At 39.6% G+C, this 16,105-nt stretch overlaps 1 long non-coding RNA gene across 1 annotated transcript; it reads left to right on the top strand.

Moving 5' to 3' along the window:
• Window positions 1–12,364: 12,364 nt before the first annotated feature.
• LOC122317140 lies at window positions 12,365–15,795 on the top strand. The gene is made up of 2 exons (XR_006244381.1): window positions 12,365–14,489; window positions 14,564–15,795. It is a non-coding gene; the product is annotated as an uncharacterized LOC122317140 (long non-coding RNA).
• Window positions 15,796–16,105: the final 310 nt, after the last annotated feature.

Below are 16,105 nucleotides of genomic sequence, written 5' to 3' on the forward strand. Positions count from 1 at the left end.
ATAAACTACTTATATATATAGACGGAAACTATCATCTCAAGTTTTGTACCCAAAACGTAACAATATTATAGCAGCTCGGGAATCGGGCGTTTTACTCATGGGCCAATCCACTCGAAACTTCCTTATCTATAAAGATGATTAATTAATTAGATGGACATAGTCAAAATTTAGGGCTTGTCATATAAATGCCATATCTTCTAATCGATATCCTAGCTAGGCCTGAACACTATCTCCCTCGCGCTCGCACCGCAAGCAGTCAGCATGCTGCATGCAAGTGGTGTGATTGCTATATATAAAAATATAAAAATTCTATATACAACATTCACTTTTATATTCTATTTTTACACTTTATTAATCTCGTCATTTTTTTAATATAAAATAATTATTTTAATCAATCATATTAATAGAATATATATAAAAATACATAAAATTAATGACTGTATATATAACATAGCTAATATAAATATATGGAGTAATTAATATTAAATCCGTTCTGCCAAAAAGCTAATTACCCATGAGATGTGCTAATATTGCCGAAATTAAAGGCAACTGTACGTAGAGATATATGGAACAGTACTACGCCTTCTATCTGTTTTATGCATCAAGTGGCCGGATATATAGGGTTCGCCAGCTTATCCTGAGCGTGGAAGATGTCGATCGATATCGGGTGGTAATTATATTAATTTGGATCATGATCAGGATCTTTCCATAATTCCATAAAACAGAAGCATGATGAAGCACGCGTTCGTCCCTGTATTTTTTTGTTTTGTTTTATAAGCTATAAAAACCTTTAACCAATGGTTGGGTTGGTCGTTGAAATAAGCATGAAGTACGCGTCATATCAGCCAGCCCTTTTGTAATCATGTTAATTAGCGGTAATACGTGCGTATGTAGTACGGAATTATAGATTAAAAACGTGTATATATATGGAAGAGAAGAAAATATTGATGATCAAGATCAATCGAAATTCTATTCAACAGTAGTACTGGATCCGATCGATTGACCAAATACTTAAGTTAAAGACTATTATATATTAGATTAGGATGCGACGATAACCTTCTAGATCAACATAAACATTTAAAATTAAATGATTTTTAATTTAATTTAATTTTTTTTTTTTACAAATATCTGTATGATTAACAATACCTATCGACTGTATAATTATATAGGCTAAGCATGCCCCGCTCTATATAGCTAATTACTGTTTATCAATTCAAACCTTTACGGCCGATAATTATTTTTCGAGTCAAACAATCGCTAGACTAGTGCATACTCTAGTAAATGCACGTAACATAATTAATCCAATTAAATCGTGTGGTAGGTTGGACTAAAGCATTTTTTTTTTAATACATTTTTAAGTTTTATTTTTTTCGAGAAATAGTATTACGTACGTACCCCTCGACCCCAGATTCTAGCTAGAGCCTAGAATACCCAATTATCATAAAGAGCCGGGCGACTTTAATGGATCAAGTAGGTATATGTCCATTTCAATTTTCCAGCAACACCTCATCATGTACATGCATGCAGGACTCAGTCAGCATCCCACACATCTCCTAGATCGCTTTCCCCTTAGAACTTGGACCGTGACTACTTGGTTCGTAGCCCGTGAACTTATTTCCCAAGTACTCTTCTACCACTCAACCATTCAAAAATTTTGAACTAGCTCTTAATCTTCTTGGCCAACATTTATATATGATGTAGACACCCAAGAACTCGATCTTGTTTTCCCTACCTTCATTGTCCTTTCATTTAATTCCGTTTTAGAGCTATATAATCCCTGCCTAGCTACTTCACGACTTTATATGCTTGTCTTTAAGGATATCGTGCCTACAAAAAGTTTGGAGTGCGTATATATAAATACCAACTGATCATAATCCGCCTTGCATTTCCACCACGGAAAAGCTGCTAGATGATGAATCACTCGAAGGCTCAGCCGCGAGCTGGGAGTACTGTTCCCTTCTCATGGGAAAGAAAGCCTGGGGTCTCCAAGGTTACACACCAAGATCAGTGCCCCACGGAAGGGGACATGGTGCGTATAAAGCTACCACCCCCTCCTTGTCCATCAGAAGCTGCTAGGGTTTCGGCCCACGATTTTCAAATATTACCACTCCCCCCTTGTCCTTTTCAGCCAGCTCCTTCAAGAAGTTCTTCCAAAAAGGGTCTTAAGCGTGAGGATCCCTTTCTGGCAGCCTATAAGGAGTGCACCAAGAGTATCAATGGAAATGGTAAATCCCCAAAAAATGGTGTCAACTTATACTCTGGGTTCGGGAAGATCACCATGCCTGATTTCTCGTGTAGGCGCTCATGCAGTGTTCGGGATGGTAATTTAGTGAGGATCTCTCGGCTTCCATGCGAGAGAGAGAGGGAGAAGTGATCAGGATATCCCAAACTTCACGTTCTTGTTCATTTTGACTTTGAAATATTCAATAGATCACCAAGTTAATTTGCGTTTTCGGTGCTTCGATCAATCTGTCACTTTAAATTTGCTTGTATTATGATGCGGAAAATATATGGCTAGAAATATATTATATAAAAATAATTTTATAAATTGATGTAATTTGATATAGTTCTTCAGATTATAAAGTTATTTTTATTGTAAAGTACTAGGTCTAACAAATCAAATAAAATCACGTAAATTTATGAAATTATTTTTATATAATTCATTTATAAATGTAGTAGTATTCAAAAAAGAATTTGAATGGCATTTTTCTATAAAATAAATATATTTTTATAAGTTATTTAATACAAATATTTCAAATTTAAAACATGAATGTTTGAAAGGTTACAAAAAGACTTTGTATCATTTTTCATATATATAATTAATCGGTACTAGGCGGGGATTGTTTTTTTGTTTTTTGTTTTCATAAGCCTTTTTGCTAAATAAATATATGTTCAAGATGGATTATAGTTATTTTTAATCCTTATGAATGCATTTAATGCATGATAATATTATATACAATTTTGAAATGTGCAGTTTTTATATATTTCATTTGAAAAAAGTGGAGACTATTATTAATTTTTTTTTAATGTAAATTTAAGATTTGTCTATTAAAAAGTATGCGAAGAATGTATATTAAAAAATTATAAATATCATTTCTCTTCAATGTAATATATATATATACCACACACGTAAGGAACTAGTAATAATTAACTCTCATCACCATCTTAGCTTGTAATTAACTTAATTTCATTAAATGATTAAATGGTCTAGCTAGGCAACCTTTCAATACCGCGTAGGTTTTCAAATGATGATTTTGTAATTTAGTCGAAGGAGTCGGAATCCATGATATAATTATGTATAATAAACCAAATGTCTCTAAAATTCATTATTGTCACTATAAGAGAAGTGGACTTTTATGACTAAAATTTTGTGATCAAAATGACTATTTCTCATGAAAATCGTGAGAAATAATCATTTTAATCATTAAATTTTGATCACAAAAATCTTTTTTTTTTTTATAGTGGCTTTGTATGTACCCATAGTCGATAACGCAATCATCAGCAATGATTACAAGGAATAAAAAGGGAGATTTAAAAACATTCACCTAGTGAGAGAAGCTCCTCCTTCTCTCTAGAAGAAAAAAAGGAGTAAACCGTCCGCGGGGGGGGGGGGGGGGGGGGGGAGCCGAAGCTTCCCCCTCCCTCCAATCCCTCCAATCCTTTTGTTGGTTTTTCTGTTTTTTTCTGCTAGTTTCCGTTCATCAATAAGCGTCGGTTGGCGGTGATCATGGTGGCCTGAAAGTTCTCAATACATGGTCAAGGACGTTGGAGCCGTCTACCTTTTTTTTCTCATTCGGTCGTGATGAAGGCAGTTTATACGATGAAGCTCCTGGGTTTTGACGTCGAAGGGATACTGGAGTCTTCTATCATTGTTACCTCACTCGGACGTGATGAAGATGTCTTTATACGATGGAGTGGAGGGCTTGGACGTTGTTGTTTGGCTGTGAATGCGTTTTGTTTTCAAAGAAAGACCATCATGGAAATCCACGTAGCTGGGCGTGGTGGTGAAGGGAAGGGTCTCAATGCGAGTAGAGCCAAGGTTTTATGTGCTCAGCAGCTACGGTATGCATGTAGATTTAGGGTGTTTCCCGCAAGGTTTAGTGGCTCTGTTTTATCCATGGAAAACAGAGATGGTTTTCGGGAGGCTCGCTGGATTGCATGGGAGTTTTCAAGGAGCTTTCTGAGGTAAAGCCAGGCAGTACTCATGGAGGAGATCCTCGTGGAAGGTGGTCGGAATGGGGGGTGACGCAGCTGGTTTCGTTTTGCTGTTTTCAGTGTTTCTTTATTTAGTTTTCTGTTTCTGAGTTCATTTATGTTTAGTTTCCGTTTTGCTGTTTTCAGTGTTTCTTTTGTATCTATTTCTTTGTATTAGTTAGTGCTGTATTTGCTTTTATTTTCATGGTATGGAAAATAAGGCCCTCGACAGCAGTGGGTAGGAGGGAGGAGTGCCACCCACCGCGGCGTCCAGGATGGGTGCTGCAAAACGGAAGTGTTTTCAGCGGGTGATGAAAACGTGGTGGGTGCTGCTCCGATGCTTGCCGTTAGTAGCTGCTCAAAGCAGAGCTGCTCAGAAGCTTGCGATTCGATGCTTGCTGTACGTAGTTGCTCAGAAGTTTGTTGTGAGTAGCTGCTGAATGTAGTGGGGCAAAACGTGTTTTGCTCAGAGTATGCGAAGGTGCGCTGTCGGGGCATACGGGTGTCATGTGCTGTTAGTGCCGTAGCCGTACGTACAGTGTAGTGGAAGGATATTGAAAAAATTGCTCAGAGTATGCTGCAGTCGTACTTACGTGCCGTACAGCACGTGGTGGGTGCTTGCTGTTGTGGGGACCATTAGTGTTTTTACCCGAGTGAGGTAATGAGCTGCTTGATCGGACATAATCCGGGGTAAGAGTTGATCGAGAGTGGCGGACGATGCTATGGCTGGTGATCGTATGATCGGTCTCTATAGTAGCGGCTGTTTGTCCATGCGTGAGCTGGGTGCTCGTGCCGTTCTGGGCTCGTGTTAGCTAATGCCTGTGGTAGGTGTCCTGTCGGGATTCAGGCCGGTGCTTGGGGTTTTGTTTTATATGTTGTTTTACTTTGTAGTTTGTTTTTTTAGTTATTAGTATCGTGGAATTGGGCTATTGGACTTGGTGTCCATAGTAACAGTGTGCTGTACTCCATCTCCCTGGGAGGTTGGAGGGGGTCTTTCATCTCTATTAATACAGAGTGCTATCTTCTCTCGCTCAGGAGAGATTCAGAAGTTAAGACAATGTCCGCTACTATATGTGCGGGGATGCTTCAGAGCAGATGCGTAGGTTGGCTTATAGTCTAGTTTTCCTGTATTGATAAGTCACACTTGTAATTTCGATTTATTGATGAATTCAATGATCTATTTTTTTTTAAAAAAAAAAAAAGCAATGATTACAAGGAAAGAAATATTGAATCTGTGCGAAAGCTTTGTGAACGTGGTGCTCATGACAAATAATATGTTTAAAATATTGGTTATAAGTTTATAAATCAGCTAGTCATCTAAAATAACATTAAATATATTAAAATAACATCTGTAATCCATAGGAGAAATCATAAATAATTATTAAATTTGGAAACGTGTGCAAATAAGAATATAATTACAAAGACTAATAAACAGCTTAAAATTGAATTATATTCTTCATAAAATGATAATTTTTCTTATTTAATAAAGGGTTTGTACATGTAATCTCTATTTAAGGACTGTAAATAAAATTTTTCAAAAATATATGTGATTGATCTCTTGGACTAACGGGAACAAGAACACTACAGAGTAGACTCATAATATTAAGGTGTCTTTCGACAATACTAAGGTGTAGTTTGAATATTGAGTTGAGATGAGATGCGATGGGGTGATAGTTGAATAAAATATTATTTTTTAATATTATTATTGTTTTAAGATTTGAAAATTTTTAATAATTTATTTTATTTTATGTAAAATTTTAAAAAAATTATAATAATTAAATAAGATAAGTATAGATGAATTGTATCCAAACCGGGCGTAAGGACATTTTTTGGCGCATAATAATTAATTCCATTTCCAGTGTCCCTTGCACGGCACCTTGGGTAAGAATCCGGTTATTTTTTGTTAGGTTTGGGCTTCCATTTCGGGCTTCACCCTCAAACTCGATTCTTTAGTCATTGGGTAGGAGTTTTTTCTTTTTGGGCTAAATGAATATGAATTAAGAGATCAATGATCGAAAAGGTTTAGGTCTAGTTTGGACGGTAAAATTATCTTAATTTATTTTATTTAATTATTATATATATTTTAATTTTTAAATAAAATATTAAAAATAATTTTAAATATTAAATATTAAATTAAAAATAATATTAAAAATAAAATTTATTTTATTTTTTTTTTATTTCATCTTATCTTACTTCGTCAAACCAACCCTTGTAATCATTCTTTCACTCGGGATCCCGTAGAAAAAAAGAACGTAAAAGAACGGAGTGGCTGGTGGTTCGGTAATAAATTAACCCGCTTGAATGGAACGAAGCCCCAAAACGGTGGCGGTAAAAATGAGCCACAAGGCACGGTGGTATTGCATGTGAATATTATAACATCATAAGGGTAATTTTGGAAAACTGAATGTTTGAAAGTTGTCTCTCAACGACATTACTCCGCCAATTTTCCTTCCAAGAATCTCCAATATAAAACACCCGCTCCCTCTAACATGGTGTTGTTTATTATCCAATTTTCAAGAATTTCCAAGAATACCCCCCCCTCTCTCTCTCTCTCTCTCTCTCCAAACGGTGTTATTTTTTCTTCAACTTTCAAAAATCCTCAAGAATACTTATCTCTCCAACAATATTACTTCTCGATTTTAGTACGTACAAGTAAAATCGCATACTAATCTGCGTATCAATATTTATTTATTTATATTTAAAATTTAAATTAACACCACTTTCAATAAAATCTACTTTTTGACCAATCATATTAAATTAGTATATAGTTATGATTGCAACTAGATTTTTTCTTACTTCTCTAACTTTTAAGAATCTCTCTTCTCCCTTCTCGCTTCTGCTACTTCCTTGATCCCTAATACCGAAGTGGTCAAGATAGAGATCTAAGATATTCTAAATGATGACATTTCCTTATTTACCAAAGCTGTTAGCATGTTTGAAAATGATGAACAATTGAAGGCTGTTGAATGAACTAGATGTTGTGAAAAAAACGATCACACACGCAATCACACACGACACAGGATGTACGTGGTTCGGCAAATTGCCTACGTCCACGGGAGTTGCAGAGGATTTTTATTATTGAGGAATCACACTACAAGATGGGTCACAACACTGTTCATCCACAGTGTTTTCGTAGCTGCTCTGTTATAGACTTAAGAGGCAAAAATCAGATTTATAGTTCAAACGGCGGAATCCCTAAATCGTATGTTCGCTCGAGCGGCGTGTCGAGCGCGCGTCGAGCGAACTTCCCTTCCGCATCCCGCTCGAGCCCACTGTCGAGCTGACGTCGAGCGTTCGACTCTGCCTGATTTCGCTCGAGCGGCCAATGCCTCCGCTCGAGCGAACTCCTCCTGCTCGAGCTCACTGTCGAGCCAACATCGAGCGTTCGACTCTGCCTGACTTCGCTCGAGCGGCCAATGCCTCCGCTCGAGCGGTGTGGACCAGACTCCACAGCACTCAACAATTCTCCCACTTGGAGACTGGTACACTCGCTGTATCTCCGTCTTCCTCAAACATGATATCCTCCACCTCTGCAACTCACTGCTCCTGTCTTCATTCTAGAAGACCAACTGAAGTTGCGCACAACTTCAGTTTCTCAAGCGTAACACCCTTTGTCAACATATCAGCAGGGTTCTTGCTTCCACATATCTTTTCAAGTAACAACTGTCCGTCATCTAACAATGACCGTATGAAGTGATACCTGATCTGAATGTGTTTGGTCCTGGAATGGAATGCTGGATTCTTGGCAAGGAATATGGCACTCTGACTATCACTGTGGAGAGTGCATTTCTGATTCTTCTTACCCAATTCTTCCAAGAAGCCTTGTAGCCATACCATCTCCTTTGCAGCCTCTGACACTGCAATATACTCAGCTTCTGTTGTAGACAAAGAAACTGTTTTCTGTAAATTTGAACCCCATGACACTGCAGTACCACCAAGTGTATAAACAAAGCCCGTGGTACTCTTTCTACTGTCAATATCTCCAGCTAAATCAGCGTCAACATAGCCCTGCACCTCCAAGCTCTCTCCAGAGAAACATAAACAGGTTTCTGAGGAACCCTTTAGGTACCTCAAAATCCACTTCACTGCTTCCCAATGTTGCTTTCCTGGGTTACTCATGTATCTACTCACAACTCCCACTGCATGGGCAATATCCGGTCTTGTACAAACCATAGCATACATAAGTGAACCAATGGCTGAGGCATAAGGAACCTTACTCATGTAATCTCGTTCCTCCTCTGACTCTGGTGACTGATTCTTGCTGAGTCTGAAGTGACTTCCCAAGGGTGTGCCAACTGGTTTGGCCTTGTCCATATTGAACCTGCTGAGTACCTTTTTCACATACTCAGCCTGTGAGAGTCTCAACGTACCTCTGACTCTGTCTCTGACAATTCTCATGCCAAGGATTTGCTTTGCAGCTCCCAAATCCTTCATTGCAAAGTACTCTGACATCTGCTTCTTCAGATTATTGATCTCATCAATACTAGCCCCTGCAATAAGCATGTCATCCACATACAATAGCAAAATAATATAAGAATTGTCAAAATGCCTGACATAGCAACAGTGATCTGCCTGACATCTAATATACCCTGCACTGTGCATAAAGTTGTCAAATTTCTTGTACCACTGTCTAGGAGCTTGCTTCAGGCCATACAAGCTCTTCTTCAGCCTGCAAACTGAACCTTCCTTTCCCTGTACCACAAACCCCTCAGGCTGGTGCATGTAGATGTCTTCTTCAAGGTCTCCATGAAGAAAAGCTGTTTTCACATCTAACTGCTCAAGAAATAGATCTTCAGTGGCAACCATAGCCAGTACCATCCTGATAGTTGTGATCTTTACCACAGGAGAAAAGATCTCAGAGTAGTCAATACCCTGCTTCTGCTGAAAGCCTTTTACAACAAGTCTAGCCTTGTACCTCTTACTGCCATCATGCTCAGTTTTCACCCGGTACACCCACTTGTTGTGTAATGCCTTCTTCCCTGATGGAAGTTCTGTCAACTCCCATGTCTGATTCCCTAGCAAGGAATCCATCTCGTCTTTCATGGCCAGCTCCCACTTGCTAGAATTCTCATCTTGCAAGGTTTCTTCATAACTCTGCGGTTCTCCACCATCTGTCAACAGAATGTAATTCAAAGTAGGTGAGAAGCGCTGTGGGGGACGTATAGTCCTAACTGACCTGCGAACTGCAACTGTAGGAGTAGACGGTTCTGAAACTGCCTGCGGAATAATAGGAATGGGTGTACTGGACCCACTCTCCCCGTCACTCTCATCTCTACACTGCACTGTGACCTCTGGCAGGTCATCCAATCCTACAAACTCGGACTCCTGAGGAGCTACTGCAGGAACTGTACTCGACTTATCCTTGTACATCATTTTCTCATTGAAAATCACATTCCTGCTTCTTATGATTTTCCGACCCTGATCATCCCAGAAACGATAGCCAAATGCCTCGTCTCCATAGCCAATGAAATAGCATTTCTTTGACTTAGCCTCAAGCTTACTGCGAGCATCAGAATCAACAAGCACATAAGAAAGACAACCAAAGGTTTTAAGGTGAGAAAACTTAACTTCTTTCCCGCTCCAAACCTCCTCAGGCAATCCACAATCCAGTGGAACTGATGGCCCTCTGTTTATCAAATAAACGGCAGTGCTGGCTGCATCTGCCCAGAAAGTGGGTGGTAGTCCAGCGTGCAACCTCATGCTTCTAGCACGCTCATTAATGGTCCTGTTCATACGCTCAGCAACTCCATTTTGCTGTGGTGTCCCAGGAATGGTCTTCTCTATTCTGATACCCTGAGCTGCACAGTACTCCTTGAACCCGCCATCAACATACTCACCACCATTGTCAGACCTCAAACACTTTAGTTTCAAGCCTGTCTCTGTCTCAACCATGGCTTTCCAAATTTTGAAAACATTAAATACTTCAGATTTATGTTTCAAAAAATAAATCCATACCTTTCTACTATGGTCATCAATGAACGTAACATAGTAGCGAGAGCCTCCAAGAGATGCAACTGGAGAAGGACCCCACACATCTGTGTGCACAAGATCAAGTCTTCCTGTCTTTGGCGTCCTGCCACTTTTCAAGAAGCTGACCTTCTTTTGCTTCCCCATAACACAACTCTCACACATACCGAGATCAACTGTCTTCAGTCCTGGTAGCTTGCCTCTAGACAGAAGTACCGTCATACCCTTCTGACTCATATGGCCAAGCCTACAATGCCACAAATCTGCTGTGCTCTCTGCAACGGTAGTAGCAATAGTGTCAATTAAACCAGTAGTCATATAAAGTGTACCAGTTTTCTTACCCTGAGCTAGTACCAATGCCCCTTTTGTGACCTTCCAGGTGCTATCTGAGAACACCACTGAATGACCACACTCATCAAGCTGCCCAACAGAAATGAGGTTCTTCTTCAACTCAGGAATGTGCCTGACCTTTTGCAAGGTCCATTTGTTCTTGCCAGGGAGTGCAATGTCAATGTCTCCCATCCCCACTACGTTCAAAGCCTCACCATCAGCCAAATATACCTTCCCAAAATCACCTGCAACATAATTCCTCATTAGTTCCCGGTGGGAAGATGTATGGAAGGAAGCCCCTGAATCCAGTATCCAGTCATCAACTGGACTATGAACTGCAAGCAATAGTGCATCCTGTACTTCTTCAGTTACCACATTAGCACTATCATTCTCCGTCTTCTTGGGGTTTTTGCAGTTTTTCTTTATGTGACCAGCTTTGCCACAATTCCAGCAAGTTGCCTGCTGACCAGGCCTCGACTTGCTCTTGCCCCTATACTTTGATTTTGATCTTCCTCTGTTTGAATTCCTGTCATGTGATCTCCCTCGAGATTCAACATTCAGGGCTGAACTCAAACCCGAGGTCTCGCCTGAATCTTTCCTGCGCACCTCCTCAGCCAAAATCAAATCACGAATATCATCATACTTCAGTTTATTTTTACCAGCAGAATTACTAACAGCCATTCTCATGGCTTCCCAACTATTTGGCAATGAAGCCAATAGTATCAGTGCACGTATCTCATCATCAAATTCAATTTCAACAGACGACAATTGATTTGTGATAGTATTAAAATCATTCAGATGTTGTGCAACAGACGTACTATCTGCCATTTTCAAATTGAATAACTTTTTCATCAGATGTACCTTGTTATTCGCTGACGGCTTTTCATACATACCTGACAAAGCCGCCATGAGATCCGCCGTCGTCTTCTCCTTGATGACGTTGTGTGCAACGGATCTCGACAGGGTTAATCGAATAACCCCCAGAACCTGTCGATCCAACAGATTCCAACTAGCATCATCCATCTTTTCCGGTTGCTGCCCCAATAGTGGAAGATGAAGTTTCTTCCCATAGAGGCAGTCCTCTATCTGCATTCTCCAGTATCCAAAATCCGTGCCATCAAACTTCTCGATCCCCGATACCTTCAATTCATCTCCAGCCATCGTTTCTCCTCAGACCCGAACCTTGGCTCTGATACCAATTGTTGTGAAAAAAACGATCACACACGCAATCACACACGACACAGGATGTACGTGGTTCGGCAAATTGCCTACGTCCACGGGAGCTGCAGAGGATTTTTATTATTGAGGAATCACACTACAAGATGGGTCACAACACTGTTCATCCACAGTGTTTTCGTAGCTGCTCTGTTACAGACTTAAGAGGCAAAAATCAGATTTATAGTTCAAACGGCGGAATCCCTAAATCGTATGTTCGCTCGAGCGGCGTGTCGAGCGCGCGTCGAGCGAACTTCCCTTCCGCATCCCGCTCGAGCCCACTGTCGAGCTGACGTCGAGCGTTCGACTCTGCCTGATTTTGCTTGAGCGGCCAATGCCTCCGCTCGAGCGAACTCCTCCTGCTCGAGCTCACTGTCGAGCCAACATCGAGCGTTCAACTCTGCCTGACTTCGCTCGAGCGGCCAATGCCTCCGCTCGAGCGGTATGGACCAGACTCCACAGCACTCAACACTAGAGACCGAGAGGATCTTTTTGGCAACTACACGGTGGAACCTGAGAGGAAAGTATGAAACTACTGCTTCAAATCCTTGCATAATAGTCCTTACTCTGTTAGATTTATGAATCTAAATCTTTTCAATATGATTGCTTGTTAACTGCTTAGACAATCACAAGAAAACTTATGAATAGTTTTCTTTTTCGTATTTTGTTTTGGCGTGGGGGGGGAGGGGGTGTTCCTTCAGCATTTAGCGCTTAGAAGCAATAGAAACACTCGGTTTTGTCCCTTGAATTCTTGTTCACAACTGAATACTGGAAACAAGACTAGAAAAACATCGAGTTGCCGATATTCAATTATCTTGGTTCTAACTTTGAGATGCTTGTTTCTAGTCGGTTTCTAAGCAGGCGAAAAGATTCGTTAGCAAGGGAACACAATCAGAAACAAGTGTGAATTCTCATGCGCCAGGCATTGTTGCTGTCGTTTTGGTTGAAACATTTGTTGTTGCAGTTTCTAATCCTTCTCCTATGGCACTTTCTCGATCATCAGCCATTTCTTGTGCAGAGCCTGCTGTATCAACAAGTGCAGTTGGTATTCAACATCAGGCACTAGCTTCTCCTTCTCCACTTATCGCTGTTTTAGGAAGTACTGGAGTGCCTGTAGCTTCAATAAATGCTAACCTGGCATCAATGCAAATGCTTAGATTACTCCTTTAAATCTTGAACTTTTTTTCTTTTTGATAGAGAAAGACGGAGTTATTTTGAGTCTTGCTTTTGTCTATTACAGGAACCACTTCGAAAACATGGCGTCTCAAAAATTTCTATTTGATGAAGAGGTTGGTTTCATCAACCATTCTGGTGCAGAGCCTGCTGTATCAACAATTATAGTTGGTGTTTAACATTAGGCGCTAGTTGGAAGGAGTACTAGAATGCCTGTAGATTCAATGATTGCCAACTTGGCATCAATGCAGATGCTTAGTTTACTCATTTAGATCTTGAACATTTTTTTTTTTTTTTTTGATGGGGAAAGATGGAGTTATTTTGACTTTTGAGTGCTTGCTTTTGTCTATTATGGGAGCCACTTTGAAAACATGGCGTCCCAAGAACAAGGTAAAAAACAAGTCTCGTGAGCACTATTTACAACCTTGTTTATGGACTGGGGCTCGTTAATAAGTATTACAAATCCGTAAAACAAATTCAAGCGCAGATGGGAGTTCTGTTAAAGTAATTTTAGCCGAAATATATGAAAGGTGGGTAACCTTAGTGGGTAGGTTAGAATATTTTTGGCAGTGAAATTATGGGAACTCAGCAGTAATATGAGAAATTTCCAGAATAGGCTTTTTCTGTCCATGCTCAGATATAATATTATGATTTTTTATTCAGAGGCAATATTCCTAGCTCCAATCCACAGTCCACAGTCCACTTCCAATTGGCAAGAGCATGCATCTGCTGATGCGAAAAGGTACTATCCTGTTATAGCTGTAGGTGTAAATATTTATTGTTTTCTCCAGTAGTGTTTTTCAAACCGTCGACCAAATGCTTTACTTAAATAGTTCATTATTTTGATTGATATTTTCATTTATCTTTGAAAAGGTTGATGTCATTTTGTGTTTCTTCTTCTCTTGGTTGTTTGCCCTCACTGATAAATACATTTTATTAGATACTACTAATGCAAGAAGAGGTGGAAACAGTCTGTTTGGGAGAAGCCACCAGAATTGATATCCCCAATAGAGTTGAATTGTGTTACTGATTGGTTTAAATTGCTGTATTTAAATTTTCATCTCCCGTTACCTATTAAACGTGCCATTAAATGTTCTCTGTATGGATGCCAACAATTGTAGTTAGATCAATGATATTTGTTTTATGAGATTTATCATTTTATTTGCATGTACTTCCATTGGTTTGTAGATATCACAGCATGTTTGTAGAAATTTAATGACTGCTCTATATGCTCACTATGAAGGCGCTTCACTTTCTCAAGGTAGGCAACAAGTTTGGAGCTATAGCCGAAATGTCTCTTGCTGGTATTATTTCATAAGTTAGTTTTTTCTTATGTTGTAGCTCTTTCGCTTCTTCGACATTAGCTGGGGTGGCTTTGGGCCCAGTTCCAATAACACTTGTTGTTGCAGTTTCTAATCCTCTCTCCCGGCGCTTTTTGGATCATCCGCCATTTCTGGTGCAGAGCTTGGTGTATCAAAAAGTGTAATTAGTATTCAACGTTAGGCACTGGTTGCTCATTCTCCACCTACTGTTGTTTCAGGAAGTACTGGAGTGTTTGGCGCTTCAATAAATGCCAACCTGGCATCCATGCAAATACTGAGTTTACTCTGGTAAATCTTAAACCTTTTTCTTTTTGATGGGGAAAGATGAAGTTATTTTGAGTGCTTGCTTTTTTCTATTACAGGAGTCACTTCGAAAACATAGCGTCTCAAGAATTTCAAGTCGATGAAGAGGTTGGTTTCATATGCCATTCTGGTGCTGAGCCTGCTGTGTCAACAAGTGCAATTGGTGTTCAACATCAGGCACTAGCTGCTCCTTCTCCACCTACCACTGTTTGAGGAAGTACTGGAGTGCTTGCCGCTTCAATAAATCCCAACCTGGCATCAATGCAAATACCTAGTTTACTACTTTAAATCTTGAACTTTTTTTCTTTTTGATGGGGAAAGACGGAATTATTTTGAGTGCTTGCTTTTGTGTATTACAGGAGCCACTTTGAAAACATGGCGTCTCAAGAATTTCATTGAAACATTTGGGACTGGGCCGTTACAACTGAAGTGTCTTTTGTTGGTATTATTACAACAAGGGAACACAATCAGAAATGAGTGTGAATTCTCATGCTCCAGGCATTGTTGCTGTCTTTTCCATTGAAAGATCTGCAGTAGCTATCTCAATTAGCTCCTCAACTTCTTCAACATTCGCTAGGGAGGCTTTGGGCCCAGTTCTTGTGACACCTGCTGTTGCAGTTTCTAATCCTTCTCCTGTGGCCCTTTCTGGATTATCAGTCATTTTTGGTGCAAAGCCTGGTGTATCAACAAGTGTAATTGGTATTCAACATCAGGCACTAGCTGCTCCTTCTCCACCTACCACTGTTTCAGGAAGTACTGGAGTGTGTGCCGCTTCAATAAATGCCAACCTGACATCAATGTAGATACTTTGTTTACTCCTTTAAATCTTGAACTTTTTTTCCTTTTGATAGGGAAAAATGGAGTCATTTTGAGTGCTTGCTTTTGTCTATTAGAGGAGCCACTTTGAAAACATGGGGTCTCAAGAATTTCGTGGTGATGGAGCTTCTATACCGGACATTGAGGTACAATTATTTGCTTCAGGATATGTTTTCTAAAAGGCTTTGATTGGACTAGTAATTTTAATCATGTCAGAGTTTCCTGCATGCTGGTTGCATATTTTGGAGAAGAGCACAGGATTTTCTTTCTCCAGAAAGCGCTTGTCATCTTAAATTTTTTTGTGATAATCTCTATCTAGCTCAGGTTGCTGTTTATAACCTGGTCACTCTTGGTTAGCCCATTTTCAAGACACCTAAACCCTCTTGCAGTAAGCTTGTATCGACCTATATCTTTACTTATTGAATTTATAGATGAGCCTGTGCTGTGATTATTCTGATCATGGTTCCTTACACCATCAGCTTCCATCTCTTTTGAGTTATTTGTTTAAGCTTTTGTATTTAAGAGGCTAAAAATGCATTCAAAGCTCTACTGGAATCTATTAATGTGCAATCCAATTGTACTTGGTAACAGGTTTCTTTATGCAACTTTCCTCTTTTGAACATTTTTCATCTCTCTATAAATGCTTCTCGAGGAGTTGGATTTTAACGCCAGGCAAGGGGAGAGATAATTAATGACAAGAGATATGGGGCCTTGAAAAGACTAGGTGAGCGGAAGCAAGCATTTAATGAGGTAAAAAGCCCCAAAGCCAACATTTCCAAATATAA

The sequence above is a fragment of the Carya illinoinensis genome, chromosome 7 (genome assembly GCF_018687715.1).
Source record: "Carya illinoinensis cultivar Pawnee chromosome 7, C.illinoinensisPawnee_v1, whole genome shotgun sequence".
In the NCBI taxonomy this organism is placed as follows: domain Eukaryota; kingdom Viridiplantae; phylum Streptophyta; class Magnoliopsida; order Fagales; family Juglandaceae; genus Carya; species Carya illinoinensis.